The 26,468-nt window shown below is 43.6% G+C and overlaps 1 protein-coding gene across 3 annotated transcripts in view; it reads right to left on the reverse strand.

Annotated features, from left to right (window-relative positions):
- Nucleotides 1-26,468, reverse strand: part of SVIL (supervillin) — a 255,524-nt gene that overhangs the window by 155,037 nt on the left and 74,019 nt on the right. Inside the window, exon 1 of one of the 3 annotated variants that reach the window (XM_043480290.1) lies at nt 10,562-11,107. The exons of the other annotated variants lie outside the window; for them this stretch is intronic. The gene's annotated coding sequence lies outside the window, so the exon portion shown is untranslated. Of the gene's footprint in view, nt 1-10,561; nt 11,108-26,468 lie in introns of those variants that run through there. 3 annotated transcript variants of the gene reach the window in all.

Here is a 26,468-nt window from a genome sequence, read left to right on the forward strand (position 1 = left end):
TCAATCTACACCCAAGGACACTGGTGTTTGCTCTGAGCTGTTCAGATGAGCCAGTGGCTGTGGGTAGAGTGAGAGGAAGCTCATCTCATCCTGAGCAGAGCCTCTCAGGTAAGGCAGCCAGCACTCTGGGCTGGAGAGCTGGGTGCATTGGTGGGGAAGCATTCCAGATCAAGAAGAGGATGCAAAAGGCAGAATGGGAAGGCTGTTGGTGCCTGGAACAGGGGCTGCCACTGTGGTTGGAGCACGGGGTGCAGAAGGAAGAGTTCATCAGGCATCCAAAGGCCATTACACCAGCTCCCTGGGCTATGGGCTCACTGGCGGGGCTGAGGGCCACAACCTTGGATGTGGCTGGTCCTTCTCCATCCTAATGCGTCCTTTGGTGCTCAATTTCCTATGCTTTTCAAGAGTTCCCATCCTCATTTGTTACACACACACACACACACACACACACACCCCTACCCACCCACCCACCGGCTTGAGAGCACAAAGAACCCTAGAGATGCAGTAGGTGGACACCTGGGTTTTAGGTGGGAGGCTGGGTGACTTGGGAGGGTTCACAGGGTAGCCTCCATTCTTGCCTTCCTATCCACGTTCTCAACTGTCAGAGGTTCACAGGACGTAGACATTTGGGAGAAAATACACAGTATCGTCAGTAGCCAGGTTGGTATCCTAAAGAGACTGGAATGCCAAGTGGTTGGCTTGGTCCACAGGGTAAGTCCAAGATCTCACATGAGCCCTCATCACAGAAGAGTTCCCCATCGCACACAGCATGGCCCCGGCTCCCAAAGGACAGCTTTGGTTTGTAAAAAAGTTAAAGGCAAAAACAAACCCCAAACCCCTATAACAGTAATTTCTCACAAAACTCCATGACCTCAAGCCAAAACGCAGACTGAGGAAAGAGCCAGGAAGCATCCAGAGAACATGCTGGCATGGTATTAGATTACAGCCCTCCGTTCCCAATATCACTTTGGTGCTGGATTCATAGTGATTCCATCCACATCAAGCATGAAGCAAGTGATACTTAAGGTGTTAGCCTGAAGGTTCAATGTTAATGATGCTAGTGATGGTGAGACTGTAAAGCGCGTCTCTTTGGATACATAATTCAAAATGTGCAAATGAACATTTGATGTTTCCGGGGCCACAAAGAACCTGTAACACCATACCCTGTGTGTAGGTATGTGTATGCTTGTACCAGGAGAGTGGATTTGTGCACTGGTGGGAGGAGTCACAGAAAAGTCTCCTCTGAGATAGAAGCTTCAGTTTCTTTTGTATCACAAAGATGCCCTGAGATTCTTCAAACTGTCTCAGCACATGGACAAAGCACAGATCCACTTCCCAGGCCTGTGCTGTCCAACACAGGGCTGTTGTCATCTAAACTAGTCAAAATAATTCAAGTTGGAAGTTTAGTTCCTCAGTTGCACATGCCATATTTTTTTAAGGGCTCAACAGACATCTATGCTTAGCAGCTACCCTATAAAACAACTCCCAATGGAGAATATTTTTATCAACCAGAAAGTTCTCCTGGATGGTTATGACCCAGACTTACCGGCTGCCCTCACCTTGCTTCAGGGGCTGGATGTGGGTCACTTCTGAAAGCTTCATTTTTATGCAAATAATCAGAACAAGACTTTAGTCTCTCTAAAGTTTGCATTTGTTCTTCACTTTTTAGGAGTCCAGTCCCTTTAAGAAAAATGCTGCAAACAATGACTCATCTCCTCTAAGACATGAACTTTCAAAAAAAGAAACATTTTTCCTATACTTTTTGGGAGATATTCCAACCTCCTAAAGCCTGCTAATGTGCCTGTTCAAAAACATCTGCTCAAGAAAACCATGATCATCATCAGAAACACAACTTGTCTGTAATGACAATTTTGACTTCACCCTAAGTTATCTACCTGTCAGTCTTATTTTTTCTTTTACTTTAAGCTCATTAACGGTAAAGATCATTATCAGTTTCATATCACCCTATCTGCGTAAGGATGAGCTCTGAAAACTCTCTGGGTTCAAATACCAAGGTAATTTGTCCTCCTCCAGTCTTAGAGCATCCATTTACCATCTGATTATCACTTATATCTGGAGCTACTGAATATGCTATAATTTCTCTGTGTGTGCATGTGCTCAGTCGTGTCCGCCTCTTTACAATCCCATGGACTATAGCCCACCAGGCTCCTCTGTCCATGGAATCTTCCAGGCAAGAATACTGGAGCAGGTTGCCATTTCCTTCTCCAGGGGATCTTCCTGACCCAGGAATCGAACATACATCTCTTGTTCCTCCTACATTGGCAGGTGGATTCTTTACCCACTGCACCACCTGGGAACCTATGCGATAATTTACTTTTAATGATATAATTACCTTGTGAAGCACAAATGTTGAAATGCTTACAACCCTATGAAACAAGAATGTGCTTTACAATTTGTGCAAAATGTAACGTAAAAACAGTGCTCACATACAATGCAAACAGAAAGGCAGTTTATACACTAGTTTGTAACACAGTCAGCTTTGCCTGATGGTAGAGGTGACCAGATGAATAATCTTAGAAAGGAAAATGCACAGAAAGTGAGATCACAGGTTCCAAAGTTTCTATTGTCAGACACTACAATTCTTAAACAGTTCATCTGTGATGCCCAAGCTCTATCTAAACTCACTTCAAAGTCTTCAAGTAAAATGACTTTTATTTTTATTTTCTAAATGTACTAAAAAGATTCAAGAGACACAAAGTCTGAAAGTAAAAAGTAAAGCTGATTCAGTGACTTATTTCTAGAACATCCTGGTTGCATGATATCAATGTTCACCTTCGTCTCAGCAATGAGTCAATATTTTATAGATAGTCCTTTAGGACAATGAAGAGAACACAGGTTAAAAAAACGTAGAGAGAGGGACTTCCCTAGTGGTCCAGCAGTGAAGAATCCACCTTGCCATGCAGGGTATGAGGGTTCAATCCCTGGTCGAGGAACTAAGATCCCACATGCCTCAGAGCAACTGAGCCTGCTCGAAACTAGAGACTCCATGAGCGGCAAGGAAAGATCCTGCATGATGCAGTAAAGATCCTGTGAGCTGCAACTAAGACTTACTTGATGCAGCCAAATAAATAATTTTTTTTTTTTAAGTAGAGAGAGAAAGAGGAGCCATACTTGCCTAAACAAAACAGAGTTTTTAAAAAGCTTATGAACTTTTTAACAGTATAAGTCCTAGGGGAAGAGAGAATTGCAGAAAATAAGAAAATGCAAACAGTAGGCAGATAATAAACCTAAAAAGCATCCCCTTTGGGCTAGGAACGAAGTGTTTTAAATTCTATCTTTTAAATATTTAAGGACACATGTAGGGTTGAAGATGAAAAGCTTCAGGGAACTGGAGTTTTGATGAGTCCATTAGAATGTAAGCTCCATGAGGGCGGGGATTTTGTTTTTTCAGTGTCCTTTTCCCCACACCTGTAACCAGTCCCTGGCACATAGTAAGTGCTCGGAAAATAACTGCTAATAGACAAAGTGCCCAGCCTACTGTTGTGACCAGGAAAACTGGGTCTCAGGCATACCTCCCAGACTTGGCTTGGTGACCATTTGGGGTCTCATATCAGGAGAAACGCAATGCCCTAAAGAGGGTAAGACTACGTCAAGTTAGAGAAAAGCCAATTTCAGTATTTAAATGAACCCAAGAGAAACAACTAGAGCTTAACCTGGGGGAAAAAAAAAGGTAGAAAATTCCAGAAAGAAAGGACTGAAGACAAAGAATGGTGATCAGACCAATGGAGAAGGAAGAAATCGGCTGCACATTTCAGGAGAAGCAAATACAGGGAGAAGACCCTTTAAATGCATATGGAATCTCCCTCAAGATATTTCTCACCCTCTCCTGCTCTTCCAAATCTTGGACCACCACCTTCTAGATGCAGGGTTTCCTTTCCAGGGAAGGCTGACATATTTTCAAGCTCTGAAATCTTAGGATTATAGAATCCAAATAAGTAGAAGGGGCTTTAGAAATCCTCTAATCCGGCGCTTATTTGAATAAATGAAGCCCAGGGAGGTTAAGAACGTACCCAAGGTCACATAGCCGGTTATTAGTCAATATCAGGGCTGCCCCTACTTAATTTTGCCATTGCCCCTAGCATTCCTCAGGGTCACACATCTTCAATATCCATGTGAGATTTTCCTTCTCCACTCAGAGCAGGGAAAATGTTTCCTGAGAGCTCTGGGAGGGAGCCCGAGGGTGGGGAGAGCAAGCAGCTTGTTTGCTATCGTAGATTTCACAATATTCCATCCCCCACCCCCCTGCCAATTTTATTCCCCATCCTTGCACCTTCGTCCTGCAGCTCACTTTGGAATATTTAAATATTTAAGAACTATGAGTTGCCTGCAAGCTCTCTGAAGTCTCTGGAGGGAAGAACAGATACCAATCCAAATAAATAAATTCCATCTCCCTGGGAGGCTCCTGTGCTGGGGAACAAGCTTCACAGGAGGCTTGCTCACCCTGGTCCCCCGCATCATGGCAATAGTCATCCAGTCACGGAACTGTAAAATATTCAACGTGTTCGATCAAAAATGTATGAAATCGTAAAGCCAAAGGATTATGTGTGTGTGCCTGAAATGAACATCTGGTGGAAATTAAGACCATGAGCATAATTTGCAGAGCTGTCTACCTTTTAGTGGCTTGCCCCATTCTTTTCTTCTTCTGTGTACTATGCTTAGTCGCTGTTATGTCTGAATCTTTGTGACCCCATAGACTGTAGCCCGCCAGGCTACTCTGTCCGTGGGAATTATCCAGGCAAGAACACTGGAGTGGGTTGACATGCCCTCCTCCAGGGGACCTTCCCAAGCCAGAGATTGAACCCAGGTCTCCTGTATTTCAGGCAGATTGTTTCAAGTCTGAGCCACCAGGGAAGCCCTAATCTGATTCAAATCTATAGAGTCATGAGCTACATTAGGTATCCAACACAATACTGTCAACAAATGATAGACACTTGAATATCATCTGTCTTTTGGTTTTGTCACACTGTTAAATGAATAGAGGAATTGCAGAATTAAATGAATATAGCTGAAATTTGGTGACCATTCTAGCACATGGTAAGCTGAAATGTCACCTTCAATTTAAGAAACTCTCTAAGAATATCTGTACACAAAAACAGGACTAAAACTTTCAGAAGTTATTTTTTCTCTTATAAGTGATTTCTTAATTCAACATATTTTAAGCTACTACTGAAAATCAATTGCTTTCCTGTTTGAGTTTTGGCTGGAGTGGCTTGTTCATTGTTGAGTGTGTAACATGTGTGCAAATACAGTATGTGTCTATTTTAAAATTTTGGTTATATGTGGTAAAATTAGATACAGAATTTTCAGAATTGTGAAAAGACCATGCCTTGAAATATTTAAACCATTCGAAGTCTTAAAAATATAAAAATATCCATACTATATTTCTGTTTAATGACCATATATATCTGAACCTAAGAGTTCTGTCTACTTTCCATACTCAGAACATTATTGAGAATTTGGAAGGAAATAAGAGACCTCTCATTAACCAAAACACCTCATGTACTGGGTGGGAATGTGAACTGGTGCAACCACTATGCAAAGCAGTATAGAGATTCCTCAAAAAGTAAGATTTACCATATGATCCAGTTATCACACTTCTGGGTATTTATCTAAAAAATATGAAAACACTAATTAGAAAAGAAATATGCACCCTTCTGTTCATCCTGGCATTATTCATGGTAGCCAAGATATGGAAGCAACCTAAGTGCCCATCAATGAATAAAGGGAAAAAAATGTGATACGCAAACACATACTGGAATACTACTCAGCCACAAAAAAGGAAAGAAATCTTGCCATATGTGATGACACAGATGGTCCTTGAGGGTATTACACTTAGTGAAATAAGTCTGATGGAGAAAAATACCATATGATTTCACTCATATGGGGAGAATAAAAAAACTAACTAAATGAACAAACCAAACAAAAACACACACATAGGTGCAAAGATACAAAGAACAGAGTAGTGGTTACCAGATGGGGAGGAGCGGGCAGGATGAAATAGGTATGGTGATGGATGAAAGCAAAATTCTTGGTGGTGAGCATGCTGTAGGGTATACAGAAGTTGGAAAATAATGTACACATGAAACATAAAATATTATAAACCAATGCTACTTCAATAAAAAAATAAATGAAAAAAAAACAGCTCCAAATTATAGGTACATTATTTATAAAAGCCCTTTGAGTGAGAAACTAATTTTTCTTTCTTATGCATAATTCTAACAATACAGGTGATATAGGATATAAACTCTAATGAAGCAAGTCAATAAGCTCTGAAATGCAAATGAATATATTCCATCTGAAATGGACAGGTTGTACAATTAATTCAATGTATAATAAGCAGCACAAGAATTTTATCTTAACGTGGACCCTCAGAAGATGAGCTGTGCAAATGATTCAGAAAACAAAGGCAAGAGGATGGCCCAAGCACACAGCCATCCAGGGATGCCCAGTGTCTCACAACCTTACTACATCCAAGGTGGCATCCCGAGACAGAGATGCTCAGAGGGAAAGCTCAGCGAGGTCAGAGCACCGGGGAGATGAGTGGGTCTGGGAGGGAGAAGGAGCTTCTGGGAGTCACGGGCGTGGAGGGATGGGTGGGTGGTGGGCCAGAGAGGGAGCGCTTGAGGTCAGGATGAGCTTTATTTAGGATGCAGGACTCAAGGAGGAGCCAGAAAAAAGGGAGACAGACATTGGAAATAAGAGAAATAATGGCAACAACGAAGGCAAAGCATGGGAGGGAGGGTGTGAAAGGCACAAGGAACTGAATCACTTTTTCCCGGGCTCCTTCGAATCCCCTGACCTGGTTGCTTCCATCTTGAGAGACATTTACAACCATGCTCCTCAAAGTCGGTCCTCAGACCAGAGGAGTGAGCATCACCTGGGCGCTGGCTTGCTGACTCTCTCCCCACCCAGACCTACCCAATCACGACCTGCACATTAACAAAAGTGCAGGTGATGCTAAGTCAAGTTTGAGACCCGCTGACTTAAAGCGGTGGTTATGAACGTAGGCATTGAAGTGAGATAGCTCTGGGTTCCAATCCAGTTCTACCTTGACCCCTCGATACGTGCCCTTTGGCCCTAAGCCTCAGTTCTCCTCTGTAGAACAGAGATAATGATAGTATTATATCTCAGGGGCCCTGGGAAAACCTAAGCGAGGTCATGTAAGGAAAAAGCATGGCCTTAAGGCTGGCAAACGGTAATGATATTGTTTTTGTTCATCCCTTCCAGCCACCTTGGATAACGGCTCTGTTCTGTCTGCATCTGAGCCCCTGTAGGGAATGAGTTCACTAAAGATGGGGAACACTCATTCAATCATGCGATCTGTACCCAGGTGTGCAATATTGAGATGAAACCCTCAACACAGCACGTGCTGACATGAACCCAGGGCTGGGACATGGGCCAGTCAATGACCCACAGCAAACAGGAAAGCGCTTTCTTCGACTCTGTGTACACAAAAGCCAGTTATAAATGGGTTATGAACTTGCTTGGGATTAAAGGATCAACTTTCAGAAGAGAATAAGCAAGTAACGAGGTGAAATACACTCCTCTTTCAAAACCTCCTGCATCAGTGTATGGCCGTGAGAAAGTGGGACAGAGGTCCTTTGGAACCCACATCCAGCTGCTGTACCCCTCCCTCTGGAGGCCAACCACCCCGAGATGCTTCACCCTAGGGATGAAGTTTAATGCTCAGAAAAAGCACCTAAATCAAATCACACCACAAGAAGAGTTTCTTCATTTTCGGCAAAACTCCAATAATGAAGTGGCTGATTTCATCGCATGCACCTTAATTTCCTGTGTTGGCAAAAAGAGCATATACAGAAACCCCAGCAGGCTTGTAATAGGAGGACGAGTCTTTCTGCTTGCATTATTAGATATGGGGGGGGTGCGGGGGGAACAGAACTTAGAACACAGAACACCCACTTCTGTTGTGAATAATAATGGCAAGAGTATTTTATGCAGCTAAGTTCTGATATAAAGAATCCACAGGCCATTTCAAGGCATTCAAGCAGCTCACATCTGTGGAACAGCCACTGCGCAGTGGGTGCTGGACCCAGGTGCCTCATTGAGCACCCCCTACAGAGGAAGGGGGCCCCAGAACACAGTGTCAGGGTCCCATGGGATAAAGCACAGGCTTTAAGTCAAGGCCCCAGAACCCAGGGGCAGAAGGTCAGAGGAGGCTTCTGGGAAAATCTCCTTTGAGATCACTTCCCTGGCAAGCAGGGGAAGGCAGAATATTTCAGGGAGGGGTCCCAGCAAAAAGAGTGGCATGAAAGACCCTGAAGGGGAGGCTGAGGAGCTGGGCTTTAGCCTTTAATCAGTGGGAAACTATGCAAAGTTTGGTTTTGCTTTCCTCTTGGTTTGGCTTCCCTGGTAGCTCAGATGGTAAAGAATCTGCCCGCAAGGTGGGAGACCCGAGTTCGATCCCTGGGTTGGGAAGACCCCTGGAGAAGGGAAAGGCTACCCACTCTGGTAATCTGGCCTGGAGAATCCATGGACAGAGGAGCCTGGCAAGCTAGTCCATGGGGTCACAAAGAGTCGGACACGACTGAGCGACTCTCACTCACTCAGTCACTTCTCTTGCTTTAGCAAGGTCATTCTGAAGATCGATAGGACAGCAGAGGACATGGGGCAAAAGGGTGATACCATGATCCAGGTAAGGGGAAGGGGCAGGGAGGCCCAGGAGGTGTGGGGACAGAAGCATCCTTTCAGAGACTGACTCAGCTGTCTTGGTGACCTGTAGGGAGAGTGACCATGCAGCTTCTGGCTCAGAGGGAAAAACTGCAGGAAAGTTCCAGGTCGGGGAATTCGCCTGGTCACAGGGCAGCCCTCAGATTAGTGTATTAATACTCCTGGCAACAAAGAGCTGCCTCCGGTGGTCGCTCCCACAGCTTTCCATGCAGCCTCTGACCCTGAACACTGCTGCTCTCTTGGACATCCTTGCAAAAGCCAACAGCCCTCTTCTATGGATATAGTTTCTGAACTGTAAAGTTTTAAATGACCTTAGGTGTTGACAAAGATTTTCATTCCGAATGGAAATTCAAAAATCTTACTTGTTTCTTGTTACCAAGAAACAAGATGTCCTAAAAGTACCAGCAGAGCTATCTGTGTGCCCTGAGTGCAAGAGACGTGAGCTGGGCGCTTTGACTGAATGCTGCTTGGAATAGTGTCCTTGTGGCTCCAGAGTTAGCATTTCCTCGGGGGAGGACGAGAATTGTCCAGGAGGAAACAAGATGAGCAAGCCGCCTCTCTGTGCCCACCTGTGTCACCTTCTCAGAGGAGAGACAAAGATGATTACTCCTGGCAGGACACCCACTACTTGGCTTCCCAAGAGTCCTCCTGGGCTGATGAATAGACGCAGTCCCAATATGCCGAGCTCATGCTGCTTCGCCCCAGGATCGGGAGGATCACTGATACTCTGCAGATTTTCTCAGCAGGAACACCACCAGCATTTTGGCCAGGGCCATGCTCTACCTTACCACATGGACTCTCCCCCATTACAGGGCATTTACAGTTGTGGCCACATCCCCTCAAACGCCAGCCATAGTTATTACAAAAACCAGAATCACAACCAAGCATTTCCAAAAGCCCCCAGGGTTGCACTCAGTCTGATTGAGAACCATGGCAGTGTTCACCGATGAGGCTCATCTCTATAAATATTCTGTTTTTCCACCTGATAAAAATAATTACTGCCCCTACTGGTCCATCTGATACAGTATAAAGAAACCATCTTTAAAATAAAGAAATAAAAACAAAAAAAGAAACCATCCTTTTTTCAGCACAAGCAAATCACCAAACTAAATTACAAACAGACCACAGTTGTCTCTAGAGCTTTACAAGAATAATATGGCATTATTTTCTTGGAGAACAAAAAAAATGAAATATAGCCCCAAACCTAGAAACTAGAGTGAGATTTAAAAAATAAATAAATAAATCCTGAAAAATCAGAGGTTCTATAAATTAAACTTAAAGAATCAGAGGACCAAGGTAAAGAACCCTCAAAACAAAGACCATACAAAAGGAACACTGATGATTTATATTGGGTTGGCCACAAAGTTCGTTTGGGTTTTTCCATAAGATGTTACGGGAAAACCCGAACTTTTTGGCCAACCTAATATTTCCACATGGATTAATAATAGGAAAGAAATAAAACTTGACCTTCTGAACTCCACCTCCACACATGTGATACAATGATTGAAGTACTTTGTATTGTGAATATGCTATTAATTCCAAGGCTTCAAGTGCTTAACGTTTAGACAGGAGTACCTTCTAGACTGTAGGCTGAATTGTTAGTATTAAGCTTTCTGTAACCATAAAGTAAGTTATTTTGCTTTTAATAAAAAAAAAAAATGCAATCATTCCAAAACCAAAAAACATGCCCAAGGGTACCTACAGAAGTATGCAACGACTAGCACATACTGGCAGGAACATTCCAGTGTTTGACATCTACAAATCCTTCGGAAGCATGCTCAGACAAATGATACTTAAGGAAAAAAAAAAAAAAACAACTGCATTTAGATTTATAGGAAGGGTTGTCACTTACTTCAAATTTCTGTACAATCCTTGTTCCTTTAAGTTAAAGGGGGGGAAAAAATCACACTGTAATTCCTTATTTTTCTAATTAAAAAAATAAAACACGTTATATCCTCTTATTCAGCTTTGGTTGTCCTCAAGTATTCTCTGTGCGTCTCCTTTCAAAGAATACTACTTTCAAATTCTAAACAAAAAGCAAAATATCAAAAGTTAGCCCAAGGAACACTGTACAAAATCAAATACCGCAACGCAAACAAGGCAACTGCATCTATCAGAAGTGATGATTCAGAAGAGGATAAATTTAGAATGGTGCTTTCCAAATGGCGTTTGGGTGCCAAATGTAATAAAACAGGTGAAGGCTACATCCCAAAAGTTTCTCTGAAAAAAGATCGCCAAAATATTATCAACAAGTGTCTTCTTTTTGAAGCTGTCGGTCCCTTGGTGTCCTTGATGCTGAACTTCCGCAAGCTGGCCTTGGTGTGGCCATCCATTCCTGGGTAAATCCAAGTAAAACCTGAGGACACTTCAGCCTCTAAGGACGCTGTCAGAAGCAGTGGAGCAATTCCACATGAGACGGGCCTTTTATGGCCTGAACTGGGAGAGCCTTGATCTCAGCTCATCTACCAGAAATAGCTCCTGAAACTCAGAGGGGCCCATCAGCTGTTGCAACAGGCCTGGCCAGTGGCAACCTCAAGTGCAATAAGAATTGTCACATTGTCTTTCAGCTTATTTTACAGAGAAACTAAAAATGCAACAGTCATCTCCTGAACAGGCTACAACCATACAGAACTGAATAGGCAAATGCTTTTCTAATGCTAGTCTTGGGATTATAAAAGAACACATAAGCACTGATAAAGCTCAGACACCAACATTCAGAAAGTAACATACGCATACATGTATAAACAATATGCTATAAAGGCATATATCTCTTTACAAGTTTACAAGTGGTACGGACATCTGTTTCTCCCCATTTCCAAAAAGAGAAATTTCCGATAGAAAATGAGTCATCAGAAGAAAGAATTGCCCTGGAAGTAATTTCTCTAAAACAACACAAATGTTTTGTCTTAAAACCAAAGACCATGCTCTGAATGGATGGATCTCGCTTCAGATGGAGCTCAGGTTGTTCAACTCACTCAAAGACCAGAAGAAACCTAACTAAGCGGGGGGGGGGGGGGGGGGAAGAACTGTCGGCACGACCACTTCTTAAAAGGCTATTTATGTTTTTTTAGGTATTCAAACTAATATTACAACCCTGCTTATAAAAATACTTACAACTGTGGGTGTCCTTGTCATTGGGAAGATTAACAGAATGCCTTAATTGTTCATTCTAACTTCAGCATAAAGCATAGAACTCAGAATTCTGTGCTGCTTGGGGGCAGGCAGCTGGCTGCTAGTTCTCTGACCCTCCAGCGGCACCAGTCAGCAGTGGCTCCCAGAGCAGGACCTGAATTCCAGTTAGTCATTAACCCTGCAGGACAATGCCTCTTTCTAAACAGTCTTGTGGCCAGGTGAAGAAGGCAGATACCCTGGGCAGCTGTAATGATTAAACACCGGCTTCGTGAATGTGTTGCGCAAGGGTTAAAGATGCTTTGTCCAAAAATTTTTTTTAATCACCTCAAGATGACAAACAAAGCTTCACAGCATGACTCCTTTCTAATCTCCATCCCCATGGGGCCTCACTTAATTTTTCCTTCAACTAATTTTGCTTTTTACCCTTTCTAAATTCTATTTGACTTTGTTTTATATATTTATATATGCTGCTTTAAACTCCTCCTGGAGCAAGCAGGGTAAAAATAAATAAAAACTTAGGTGAAACTAAACTACTGAGGTCTTTCTTTTAAGAAGAGAGGAGACAATGAATCACTGCTACCACAATGATGCAGGCTTTTTTTCCCAAAACAGATTCACTCCCACAAAATAAACATCTAACTTTTGGATGCCTCTGAGGTTATTGTTCTCTGCTGCAACAGAATTGGCCTAGCTCAATGCATTGGAGTCTAATAGATTAATTCTTCTCAAGAGCATCTTTTTTACATGCTTTTTATCTTTGTTCAAAGTCCAGTTAATTCTACCTGTGCAATGTGTTTAAATACTTTTTTCTTTTTTTTTTCCTGACTGCATCCTGAAATTAGGAAACTCTTATCATACACGCTTCTTTCCCAAAATATGACAGTATCAGAACTGATATGCATGGCAGCAGATTTAATGGTACACCCATGAAGAAAAGTGAAATATCACATTTTATAAATTAATATAAGAACTAGACTTAGACCTCTCCAAAATATTTATTTATAATATTTATAATTATTTCTCATTTGCTATTATTTAATACTAGAATTATAATAACCATATGGTAGTCTATCATTCTTACTAGTGTCAGGCGAGTGTATGCTCCTCGGTTTTTGTCTCGTCACAACAAAGATTTGGAGTGACGGACATTAAAGCCCTCGGCGTGTCACAGCTCTCGGGTCTTGGACAGACCATGTTATAGCTCTTAGACAAATCAGTGTTACAGCTCTGTTTTATTTAGAAGATAGCAGGAAAACCCATCCTCGAGGCGTGAGGGCACATCGACCCAAAGAGGCGAAGAGAAGAGCGCCCCAGCGTGCAGGAGAAAGAGCGAGCAAGCTAGCTTTGGCTCCTCTTTTTATATGTTTCTCTGTCCCTGGGCCTGTCCTATGTACATTGGGCCAGCCAGGAGTGCTGTTTGTTTTACCTGAGGTCCTCACTCCGGGCCTCGGACCTTCCTTTGCTCTATTTTCGCGGGCTTTTCCCTTCCAGGGCTTTTAGCCACCGCCATTTTGGACTCCCTTTCCCTATTTTGATTACCTAACACTAGTAATTTCATTATATCAGCTTTAGCATGACTTTTAATCTGGCTTTTGTGGGCTAATCTAAAAACTACGACTACATGACATTGGTCTTAAGAGAAACTACATTCTATGGAAACTATTTTATAATAATAGTGAACATGTGGAAACCAAAATTAAAACACAATGCTTTTACAATCATGACAAAAATAACTTGATACAAACTTAACATATACAGATTCTGCATGCTGAAAATTTTAAAATGCTGATAAAATATAACCAAGGAGACCTTAATAAACAAATACACATATACTCTGTTCATGGGTTGGAAGAGTCAACATAGTCAAGATGTCAGTTCTCCCCTAAAATGATCTCTAGATTTAATGCGATCCCTATCAACATGCCAGGGAGAATTTTTGGTAGAAAAAGATAAGCTTATTCTCAAATTTATAGGAAGAGAGGCAGACCTTAGTGTAGCTAAAACAATCTTGAAAAAAAAAGAATAAAATGAGAGTAATCTATCCCATATTAAGCCTTACTAAAAAGCTATAATAATGGATTAGAATAAAGAATCCTGAAATGGACCACACAAATATAACTAATTTTTGACATAAGACACCATTTCAACAAATGGTTCTGGAGCAAATGGACAGACATAGACCAAAATAAACAAACAAAAAAACTCTTACATCTAATCTTCACACCTTATATAAAAATTAGCCAAAGTGAAGCATGGAGTGTAAAATATAAAACTATGTTACTTTTAGGCAGGGAAAAAAACAGGAGAAAAGCCTTCAGGACCTAGATGAGTTCTTGTTCTCAACACCAAAAGCACTCAGTGTCTTAGACCTGGACTTCCCTGGTGGTCCAGTGGTTAAGAATTGACCTGCCAATGCAGGGGAACATAGGTTCGATCCCTGGTCCAGTAAGATCCAACGTGCTTCAGGGCAACTAAGCCCATGTGCCACAATTAAGAGTCCATGCTCTAGAGCCCATGCTCTGCAACAAGAGAAGCCACCACAATGGGAAGCCAGAGCACCACACCTAGAAAGCAGTTCTGGCTCACTGCAACTAGAGAAAGCCCACGTGCGGAAACAAAGGCCAAGAGCAGCCAAAATTAAAATAAATACATTTTTTAAAAAGAATATAAACCAAAGTTTTAAAAAAAAACACAACTCATAAAAGGGAAAAATGATGGGTTAGATTCATCACAATGCAAAATCTCCGCTTTTTCAGAAGATCACATTAAGAGGATGAAAAGACATGCTAGGGAATGGGAGAAAATATTTGTGGTTACATATCCGAAAAAGGACAGCTATAAAGAACACAGGAAGAACTCTCAAAATCAATAGCAAGAAAAAAGAAAAGAAAGAAAAGAAAAAACCCCAATCAGTCCAATTAAAAAATGGGCAAAAGATACAATGAGGCATTTCACCAAAGATGATGAAAGACAGATGGCAAATTTCACGTTGAACATAAAAAGATGTTCAACGCCATTAGCCATTCAAGAAATGCAAATTAAAACAATGAGATATCCTTACACACCTATCAGAATGGCAAACATTAAAAAAAAAAAACTGACTACACTGGCAAGGAGAAACTCAACCACACATCACTGGTGGGGAAATAAAATGGTGCAGCTACTCTGGGAAACAGTTTGGCAGTTTCTTCAAAAACTAAACCTGCCAAACCAAACTACCACATGGCCCGGGAACTGCACTCCTGAACATCTATTCCAGAGAAATGGAAACTTATTTTCATAAAAATCCTGAATACAAATGTTCCTAGTAGCTTTATTCACAATAGACAAAACCTGAAAATGAGCAAGATGTCTTTGATGGATGAACAGCTAAATAAAAACTTGGTGTGGCCATACCATGGAAGTCTGCTCAGAAATAAAATGGAACAATCTACTGATACCTGCAGCAACCTGGAAGAATGTCCAGGGAACTGTGCTGAGAGAAAGAATGCTGATCCCCAAAGTTTAGATGCTGTGGGTTGCACTTCTACAACATTCCCTGAAAGATAACTGTGCAGACGTGGAGGACGTAGCAGAGGCTAGGGCTGGGGTGACAGGGCTGTAACAGCAGCAAGGACAGTTCTTCCCCTGTTCTACCAACTGCATCAAACCCAGTACCCTGGTGATAATGGTATTTTAGTTACCACTGGGGCTGAATGGGTCAAAAGTACACAGCACTCACTCTCTCTGTAGTAATTCTTACAAGCACATCTGAATCTATTATCTCAAAATTAAAAGTCTAAACATCTTTTAAAAATCTACTTCAAATGAAACTTCCAAATGCAACCCATTTGTAACTGGGTTACTGACCATAATTGTACTCTGAGTAAATCTAAGTGGATTTGCCTGTCATCAATGCCACCCTAAGAAATTCAAATTGGAAACATTTCTTTTCCCTTACAAGATGGAAAGTCATAGTCCTAAGTAAAATATTTCATACAGAAGAAGAAATGGAAAGCATTGCTTTCCAACTGAGCATGTTTATATAGCAGGTTGTCTGGATACTGGAAAGAGCATCTCTAATTCCTGGGGCCTATCTAATAAACAACAGGATCCCTCCCCTTCATTTTCAGCAGTTCAATCCACTGCTCAACATGATTTTCAAAACCTGGTCAACCACTGAGAAACAAGAAAACTATTCAGAGAGGGAGGAGACCTGGCCATCTCAAAATTTCATCCCACTACAAACACAGAAAAATAGGTTTTTAGAGTCAAGAGTTCTATAGTCTTGGAGGTATCATTCTTGAAAATAAAAGGACAAGATCAAAATCTAGCCTTCTGCATGGTGGGACAGGACGTCTGAGGGTCATTCAGTGCTCTTTATCCTCTCAGATGCCAGAACGTTAAACTTAGATCCAAACGCCCTGAATGACCCTCCTGAGAGCCAAACTAATTTGTGCTGGACTTTTGTGTTAGAAAGATGAGCTCTGGGGAAGCCGCGTAATGCAGGTATAAGATGAAGCTTGTCTTCAGTTCACTGAACGAGGGCTTCCCGAGCCCAGGAATATCCATGCTCCTCCCTCTCTTATCTCCAGCCCCCCAAGTTCCTCCTGCCCACCTCTACCTTCAAGCCGGTGCACACCTTATTTCTCCCTTCGTCATCACTCATCTTCCACAACCACTGTCTCCTCTCCCACCCGACCCCAGTCAGGTTTACAATGGGATTCCAGCTCCCTCCATATCCCAGGAGCTGCTCCCCCAACCATGGGCCCTCCTGGTGGACCTGGCCTCTATATAGTCTGACATCCTCTGCCCACTTCCACAGCCACCAAATCTCTGCTTCTCCCAGAGTGAGTTCTGTAACCCCCTCAGCAGAATTCCGGATGGTGCTGATCCCCAGGAGTTCAGAAAACCAGGATATGAGACAGGAGACAAATGATGCTATGCTCCTCCCCTCCCATCGTGACCCTGGCCCCTGCTTTGCTGGCTGATCACAGCCTCACACCCTTCCTTCCAGCCAGGACCACATCCTGCTGCCTGGAGCTCAGCCTTCCTCCCTGCTTTCTACTTCCTCACCCCTTCTCTCAGCTGCCTCTCGTCAGAACTACTGCAAGAGCCTCCAGCTGCATTTCCCTCCTCAAACTCATCCTCTCCGCTCCTTCCAGAATGTGTATCAAGCAGCCTGACTGACTGCATCACTCTGGGGGGAATCTCCCAACTCGCCCCACCAGCAGTTCTCAGCATGGAATGGGCTTGTGGTGTCTCCCTGGGCAGCCAGTTACTTCTCCTAGATGGAGGCTCATGTGACAAGCTCTGTGAATTTGAGGTTCTTGAAGAGTAAATGTGAGCATGTCCCCACAAAAGACTCACTTTCACCCTCCTGTAGATATTCATCAGGAAGAGGGGAAAGGGATCAGGTTACACATGAATCCTGGGGCAATTGCACTTGACTCACAAGAGTCCCTTGGAGAGCAAAGAGGTCAAACCAGTCCATTCTAAAGGAAATCAACCCTGAATATTCACTGGAAGGACTGAGGCTGAAGCTGAAGCTCCAATCCTTTGGCCACCCAATGGCGAAGAGCCTACTCATTGGAAAAGACCCTGAAGGGGGGAAAGATTGAGGGCAAGAAGAAAAGGAGTGACAGATGATGAGATGGTTGGATGGCATCACCAACTCACAGAACATGAGTTTGAGCAAACTCAGGAAGATGGTGAACGACAGGGAAGCCTGGCATGCTGCAGTCCATGGGGTTGCAAAGAGTGGGACACAACTGAGCGACTGAACATCAACAACAGAGATGATCTCGTGGACCACGATCTGCAGTGACTTACGGTGACGGATGTGTGGCTGACAGCTGTGTGATTCGAAAAGGTTGTCATGTCTTGTTCATGACCAACTTCACGTTTGGATATATCCAGGATCCTGTGACACATGCATACAACATCCATGTGCTGGTGACAAACAGGGGGTTGAGGGTGGCTGGCCTGCTGGGTAATTCCAAAGTCCCTACTGTGACTCGGCCCCTCCTATCTCTTCAGTCCTACGTCCCAGCACCCCTCCACCCCAGAGGTGACCACCAGAAACCACATTGACTGGGGTTGCTGATGTGGTTGAGACCAACCACACAGGCTGGTCTCAGAATTCCTTCCCTCCCTTGTCACTTAGAAAATCCCTCATTATCCTTTAAGGCTCAGCTGACTCTACTTCTCGATGAGCCCGTCCTAACATGCTCTGTGAATTCTAGCCTCTAGACTGCTCGTGTCCAAAGGGCAGGGGCCCCATCTGTCTCTGCATCCATGGAATCCAGCAGTGTCCATCACTCCCTACACATAATAAATGTCTGTGACATGCCTTTAGGTCTCTTTCTAATTTTAATTCAGTGACATGCTCCTCTTTTTTTTCCAGGAGTAACCAATCGATACTGACTACCCCTCTGGAGATAGAAAGTGACAACAGTGACAAAGTGGCTCCTCACTGTATAAGCAGGGAATGAAGGAGGTGGAGCCAGCTCATAGGCTTTTGGGCAGAAGCCTCACTGTCCAGTTTTCCCTCTATGAAGCGCCTATTTCTGAAGAGAGGAGGATGTCAGAATTTCAGCCAGAACTGTCATTGCGCAGAAAGTAAAACAAAGTTCTCCGCCTGACTGCTCCTGCCTTCTGCAAAGTTCCGCTTTCTAAATGGCGATGAACTTGAGCAATCAAGAGAAGTATTTAAGCCGCGCCTTTCCAGGGGTTGAGAACGTAAGCACCAGGGTCTGAAGTCTGTCCTCATTTCTGCTATGATGGGTCCAGCCTTGGAATCACTTTCTTTTTCTCCATATAACTTGGGAACTAGACTTGGAATCACTTTCTTTTTCTCCATAAACTTGGGATTTCGACATCTGTGAGTAAAGACCAAAACAAACCCCATCATCTTGTAACACCTACACTAATACACCCCCATGACTCTGAGCTTGGGCTGCCTGGACCATGGACAAATAAATTTTTACTGTGGGTAGATTTTTAAAAAGCAAAAAGGGTTTTTTTTGTGTGTGTGTGGTTAACAGTATTTTTCAACCAATAAAGCACCCTCTCCCAGTTAGTCTAAATCAATCAATCAATCAATGTCTGTCTGTCTGTCTCCCTCTCAAAGCTTAGGGAGAGCTTCACTGGTTTGGAGGACAATATTTCGAGCTCCAAGGTCATGTGTAGGTCACTGGCTTGGAACACCAGATGAGCAAGCCAAGCCCTCTCTCCCAGGCTGCAGCTTCAAGAGCAATGGGTGTGGAGCAACGCACAGCAGGAGCAGAACGGCTGGCCTCATGGTCCAGATGAAATGTGAGTTTGCTGGGAGAGAGGGGGAGGCCTGGCCCGTGTTTTATGAGTCCTGGCTGCGGGCACACAGCCTCTCACAGGGCTGGACCAGCATTGCATTCCTGGACACCGCACTCAGAGTCTTGAGAGTAATCGGAGATGTACAGAGTGTGACCTACTCTATTTCGGCTGCTATAGATTTAAAAGTATGGGATTGCTGTCGATTCATCGCATGGCAGAAATGCAGTAATCGGAGGACACTGGCTCAGAGGAATACGATACAGCAGTGCAGGGAGGCGCCTGTACACGGGAGAAGACCCAGAGGCTCTTTCCCTTCCATGAGGGGGCCGACAACACAAAGCGTAGTACCAAAAGGGGTTCCCTTGAGAAATATCGTAAGACATCCTTTATACGTGAAGTCTAAAAAGAAAGAAACAGATGAACCTACCGACAAAACAGAAAGAGACTCACAGACTTAGAGAACAAACTTATGGTCGCCAGTGGGAGGGATGTGGGGAAGGGATAGTTAGGGAGTTTGGGATGGACATGAACACACCACATATTTAAAACAGATAACCAACAAGGACCTACAGTACAGCACAGGGAACTGTGCTTAATGTTATGGGGCAGCCTGGATGGGAGTTTGGGGAAGAATGGATACATGTGTATGTATGGCTGAGCCCCTTCACTGATTGTTAATCGGCTATATCCCAATACAAAATCAAAAATCAAAAAAAGAAGGGGGTTTCCTTGGCTAACTCCAAACAACAAGACAGAATGGATGGCCCTGACTTCTGCATGAAAACACGACGTCCCTGTGGTCCTCCTTGGGATGCTGTGTAAGAGTCCATCTCTGCACCGGGTTACAGAGGAGAACCGGGAGCAACATCCAGGCCCCAGAGATACTCCGAGGACACAAAGAACGGGGCTGCTCGCTCTGTAACCACGTCCCCCAGCCTCTGCACACCCCGAGACCCCACACAGCCCGAGGAGGGGGCACAGTGCATACGCTCTGCCCACCACCGGGTTTCCGTCATCACGACCATTCTCCTTCTGCTCCAGAAACACAACTCTAAGTGATGGCTGCACACGTCGGCCAACCCACAGAAGCCTAATAAACCTGTAATAAAGTGGAACCACAGTACAATAATTCTATAAAGCTGAACCACTATGCATTGTAGCTTCAAGTGTGTCTGTGGCTCCCGCTGGACATCCTGGCAGCACAGTGGTGGTGACTTCCTACACTAAGGATAATGCAGACACGGTTGATTTGGGGGCTGGGGTGACGGCACTGAGGAGGGCCCTGTCTGGATGTCTAAGTGTGGGAGAACAGGGTTGGAGTGTGGGGTCCACCGAGTAGGCAACATCGGGGCAGGGCTGGGTGGGGGTTGGGGGTGCATGTGAGTTCAGGAGGAGGAATTTCTGGGGTAGGTGGACGATGCTAAAAACCAAAAAGTTTCAAGAAAAGAAAACAAGGGAATGATATGGAGATCCACTGATTAAGTTCTGAAACAGAGTTTACTTTCTGATCGTTCTCATTTCACAGCCTCAGGTGACAACTTGGTCTCAGTCCGGAGGCCAGAGAAGTGCTGGTCTAGGTTGACTCCAAGGTCCGGTTTGGTTCTGTGACTGAGGCAAAGCACTGTCTCTTAGTCATCAGAGAAAAGTGGAGGGAATTATGAGAAAGAGGAGTATAATATAGATAGTGGAAAGGGATCCAAGAAGAGATCAAGTGGGTGAGCACCAGGCGTTCCAGAGTGAGAAGTATTTATGAGACAGCAAGACAGGAAATAAAGATAAAAACCCTGGATCACACCTCAGCTCCCTCAAACAGGGACTCACTCGGTCTAGAGCGGACAATCCCTTCAAAGACCTCAAAGTCATCTGCTGGACTTGTTATACCAGCGTGGACTCCTTAGTAGCATCCATGGAGAAAACTCCCCTCAGAGGCTCTATTAGAAATGTCTGGTAACCTCATCTGTGGGATGGAACACACACACTGCATCAGAGCGAAGAGAAGAGAAACATGTTGGCAGATACATCCTCAAAGGATGATGCTTATTTAGGAGTTCTTCCAGGTTCTTCCCGGGACTTCCCTGGTGACTCAGACTGTAAAGTGTCTGCCTACAATGCAGGAGACCCGGGTTCAATCCCTGGGTCAGGAAGATCTCCTGGAGAAAGAAATGGCAACCCACTCCAGTATTCTTGCCTGGAAAATCCCATGGATGGAGAAGCCTGGTCCATGGGGTCGCAGAGATTCGGACACGACTGAGCCACTTGACTTTCCAGGTTCTCCCAAGTCCTTAGCATGGCCCACATTCCCACCTTGGTGCCCAGGGAATGTGAATTCCACCAGGACAAAGATTTTTGTCTGTTGTGTAGATGATTTCATTTCTGGTAACCCAGAACAGTGCCTCACTCACTTCAGTCACTCAGTCATGTCCGACACTTTGTGACCCCATGGACTGCAACACACCAGGCTTCTCTGCCATCACCAACTGAATGGCAAGCCACTTCAGTATTCTTGCCTTGAGAACACCATGAACAGTATGAAAACAAACAGTACCTAGCTGGTAAAGAATCCTCCTGCAATGCGGGAGACCTGGGTTAAATCCCTGGGTTGGGAAGATCCCCTGGAAAGGGAAAGGCTACCCACTCCAGTATTCTGGCCTGGAGAATTCCATGGACTAGTTCATGGGGTCGCAAAAAGTTGGACATGACTGAGTGACTTTCACTTTCAAGACACAGTAAAAGCTCAATAAATGTTTGTTGGAGGAAAGGGATGAATAATATCTATTTTACAGGGAAAGTACCAGCGTTTTTTTTAAAAGTAAAAAAGTTTTTTCGTTACCCCTCACTGCTCCCCCCGCAGTCCCTAGTCTGTGATCACAGTCCTGCTCGCTTCAACAAGATAGTTTCACAAGCCTGAATTAGTTCACCTCCTTTCCACATACCAAAATCTTTGGGGAAGAGTTTCCTTATTAGATGAGGGCTGATTTCCCTGCAGGGCTTCCTGGCAAAGGCCTCAGTGCATTCTGATCTTTTAGCATCACTTATGCAAATCCATGGCACCTGGACTCCCCGCACCGGGAGGCCTGGCTTGCAGGCCTTTTTGTAAGCTAATTGCATGGTGAGCCCTTAAGACAGGACCGCTTTCCCCACCGAGTCACACTCCTAACTGGGCCCTCCCTAAATATTTTCTGCTGATGGCCAAGTGGGCAAGCTTGGCCTTTTTCTCCCTAGAAACACGATCCTGCTTTCTATACCAACAAGTATTAATTCAAATCCCCAGTGGGCAGTCCAGGATATGAAAATTACAGTAATCTAATCTTGTAGAGGAAGATGCATGAATCATCATTACACGGTCTGACAAAGAGCTAAGTGATTAATCCCAGGCTGCACAGAGGCTGGGGTCCACAGCCATGGCTTCCTGGGGGCTACAAACCAAACAAGGGGACCCACCCAGCAAACATCAGAGAGGACAGCATGGTGTTCCTCCCAAGGGCACATGCTGGAAGTCTCCTCATTGTTTGGAAAATTCTGTGACTGAGGGGCCAGAGGAGCTGCAACCTGGGGCTCAAAACTCTTATCTTCTAATTCCAAGTGTCAACTGCTTAGGCTCTGAGGTTTAATTTTAAGTAGAAACTGGGAGGTTTGCAGAATAATGGCTTCTCAGCAAGTGACTGGAAACCCTAATGGTCTCCAGGGAAAACAAAAGACTATGGCCAGGACAAGAAAGGCCACTAACCAGGATGTACTCTGCACCACATCACAGGAATCTACCTCGCTGAAGGAAGGTCCTGACCTTGTCCTGAAACTTTCAGAAAGAACACTGGAGCTCCCAGCTTCCACCCAGAAACCACAGCCCCAACACCCTGGGAAACTTGGTCAGGGCGCCCGCAGCCCTGAACCATCACTCCACTTTCTTTCCCCCCCTCCCCTCACTTTTTCTCTTACACAGCTGTGTTCAATTTTCTGTCCTTGGGGTTTTTAAAGGAACATTTATTCTAGGGCCAGGATTCTCCAGTTTTATGGTTATACAACTCCCTCCCAGGGCCAAAGAATGTTTGAAAAGCCTAAACCCGGCAGAGAGAGTTAGTAATAGTATCCAAATGAAAGTGAAAAGTCCAGACTTGTTCCAATTTCGATTCAGCCGCTTACTTGATTATATTGTACCTTCTGTTTGCCCTTCAAGACGCTTGCTACCTACTGTTTTTAAGTCAGAATATAAGTAGGGTGTATATATGTCTGTGTGCATGCATGTCTTTGTGTCTATGAGGGCATGTGTGTGTCTCTGTCTTGGTGTATATATGTCTCTGTGTATGTTTGTGTGTGTCTGGGACCAGGTAAGGTACAGAGAAGTCCAAAAGTGTATTTATATTCTTCCACAGTTACTGTTTCCTACTTGACGGTAAATTTTATTTGAAATAAGACATTCATCATAAATTGGATTGAATAAAAGATCACAAAGAATGATGCCTGAAGGATATTTATGGGCTTGTTTATTTTTCCTGCAGAGAGAGCCAGACAGTACTAGGTTTTTGGTAGTAGGACAGCAGTTTTTTTTGTTTTTTTTTTTTTAAAGAACCCTAGTTTTTACTTAAACAGTCAAACTAGTGGCATTGTTAGCTAAAATGCCCAAAGCTAAGTACATTATCAACATTCAAAAAGCAGAGCCCACTCCCCTCACCAAACATATACAAACATACACACACACCACCCCCCCAACCCCACCAAGAAAAGAGCACAAGGCCCCTACGAGGCTTCTAAAATGCAGCCAAAAGGAGTAATCTCAGAAAATCCAGAAGTCCTTACCTGGCTTCTCCTCTCTTCCTGTTACCTAGAGTCCCAAACCTCAGAGAAATCTGCCCAAAGGCTCTGTCTACACAGGTTCAGGAACATCCCCCCCCCCCTTTTTTTTTAGGCCCTGGAGTCTCCCAAGGGCCAGCCGCTGGCCTCATACACACCCCACCTCCCCAGTCTGATGGACAAAGCAAAGTTCAGTCTCCCGGGCTGAGGTCTGTGACACAGCACACACCACCCACATGAGAGGTCTGGCTGCGGCCCAAGGCAAACAAGACGATTTTGAGAAACAAAGTTATTTGCACAGACCCACCCTTGCGCAGAGAAAATGGAATCAGTTTTCCTCCATGGATGGATCTGAAATGCTGTCAGTAGCACCTGCTAAATACAGTCCGGTCCCCTGCAAACGATTACAAGACACCTGGACACTAACCTTGAGACCTGAGCATGATGAGGGACCAGGGCAGACTGCTCTCAGGGGCCGCGGTGAGCAGGGCACACCAAGACTTTCTCTTTTGACCGGCTTCTCTCGCTCTTTTAAGATCAAGATAATCACAGTGCCCTTTAGCCCGGCCTTGTAGGCAAAATGACAGGTTAAGGTTCAAATGATTCCTTCCAGATAACCAGACTCTTATTGTCCCATAAGTAGAAGTTAGCAGAGCTCTCTAAACCCAGGGCAGAGGACAGCTGGAAAAAAAAAAAGGTTCTGGACTCATGGTTTCTTTGAAGCTGGTGATTTCCTCAAGTAGGGCAAACTCCTGATAGTGATTTCTCATAATAATTAAAAACCCTGTGGATCTGTGCTTGAGAACAAAGATGCTTCTTTCAGAAGAAGATTGTTTTCATGAAAGTAACCCTGAAAAATTCTTCCCTCAAAATCCTGAAACCACACGCCCTCTACATGCACAAGGAAATACAACCAAACAACAATAGCCACATCAAAATAAGTTTTCAAACCACACTTACAAGGAAAAAGTCCTTACAAGAAGGCTTTTAGCAGAGCTTGAAAGACCAGCGTATTTTCTCATATCACATCAAACCAGTTAGGAAACACTGGGTTTTAAAACTAAGGTTTTATGATCAGCCACTTACATTCCATATAAGAAAAGGCAGAAATGTGAGCTGAGAGAGGTCAGATACAACTTTCAAAATCCGACTTACCAAAGTGTGCAGGGCTGTGCGCGTGCGCACACACACACACACACACTCCTTATAAAAAAGAAAACAAACACCACTTGGGGCTCATCCAAAATGCACAGTCTTTAATCATGGTCTCAAGACATGATGTTTGCCCAAAACATCCAAAGTGCTTAACAGCCTAAGGAGTAGTTCAAGTTCTCAAGTTTGTTACTTGAAGGACCATGTGTCTTAAACAGTTGCTTTCACACAATCTACATGAATAAAGCAGCACTGGGGAAAGAATGCACTGATGCAAATGGTAAGGTCCATGGTTCATACACCTTTGAGGCTTTCTAGCTCTAGTGATTTGTGTACAAGGATGACCTGCCTGGAAATACACTCATTCTTCACCCTCAAAAGGCCAGCTGCCCATGTGGCATTCCTATAAATAGGCTTATAAAACTGTACCAAACTCAGACATTCCTAGGTGCACCTTTTGAGAAAATCACCTATTCCCTCCACCTCACTTCAGGATCGGCTGTAGTCTTGGGAGCCCCAAAGCTGGGATCCACTGATGTCTGAAGAGCCGTGAGGCAGTGATGTAGGAACAGCCAGGACTTTGCTCTAAAAAGACCTACATGGCCTCTATTAACAAAAGCTTGTAGGATGTCTTTTCTTTTTAATCTGATTTCAAATGAAGATTATTTGTTTTTAACTTTCTTAATTTTTTATTGAAGTATAGTTGATTTACCATGTTAGGTTAGTTTCTGGTTACAGCAAAGTGATTCAGTTATACATATATATATATATATTTATCCCTTTTCAGATTCTTTTCCATTATAGGTTATTATAAGATATTGAATATAGTTTCCTGTGCTATACAGTATAGCCTTGTTGGTTATCTATTTTATATATAGTAGTTTGTACCTGTTAATCTCTAATTCGCAATTTATCCCACCCCCTTTTCCCCTTCGGTAACCATAAGTTTGTTTTTTATGTCTGTGAGTCTATTTCTCTTTGCAAATAAGTTCCTTTGTATCATTTTTTTTAGATTCCACACATGAGTGATATCATATGATACTTGTCTTTCTCTGACTTACTTCACTTAATATGATATTCTCTAGAGCCATCCATGTTGCTGCAAATAGCAATATTTCATTCTTTTTTATGGCAGAGTAATATTCTGTTGTATATATGTACCATATCTTCTTTATCCACTCATGTGTCGATGAACATTTAGGATGTTTTCATGTCTTGGCAAATTGTAAACAGTGCTGCTATGAACAATGGGATGCATGTATCTTTTCACAGGAGAGTTTTTGTCTTTTCCAGATATATGCCCAGAAATTGGAGTGTTCAGTCATATAGTAGCTCTTGCTGTTGCTCTATTTTTAGTTTTTTAAGGAACTTTCACACTGCTTTCCAAAGTGACT

Source organism: Cervus canadensis, chromosome 10, assembly GCF_019320065.1.
Source record: "Cervus canadensis isolate Bull #8, Minnesota chromosome 10, ASM1932006v1, whole genome shotgun sequence".
Taxonomy (NCBI): Eukaryota; Metazoa; Chordata; class Mammalia; order Artiodactyla; family Cervidae; genus Cervus; species Cervus canadensis.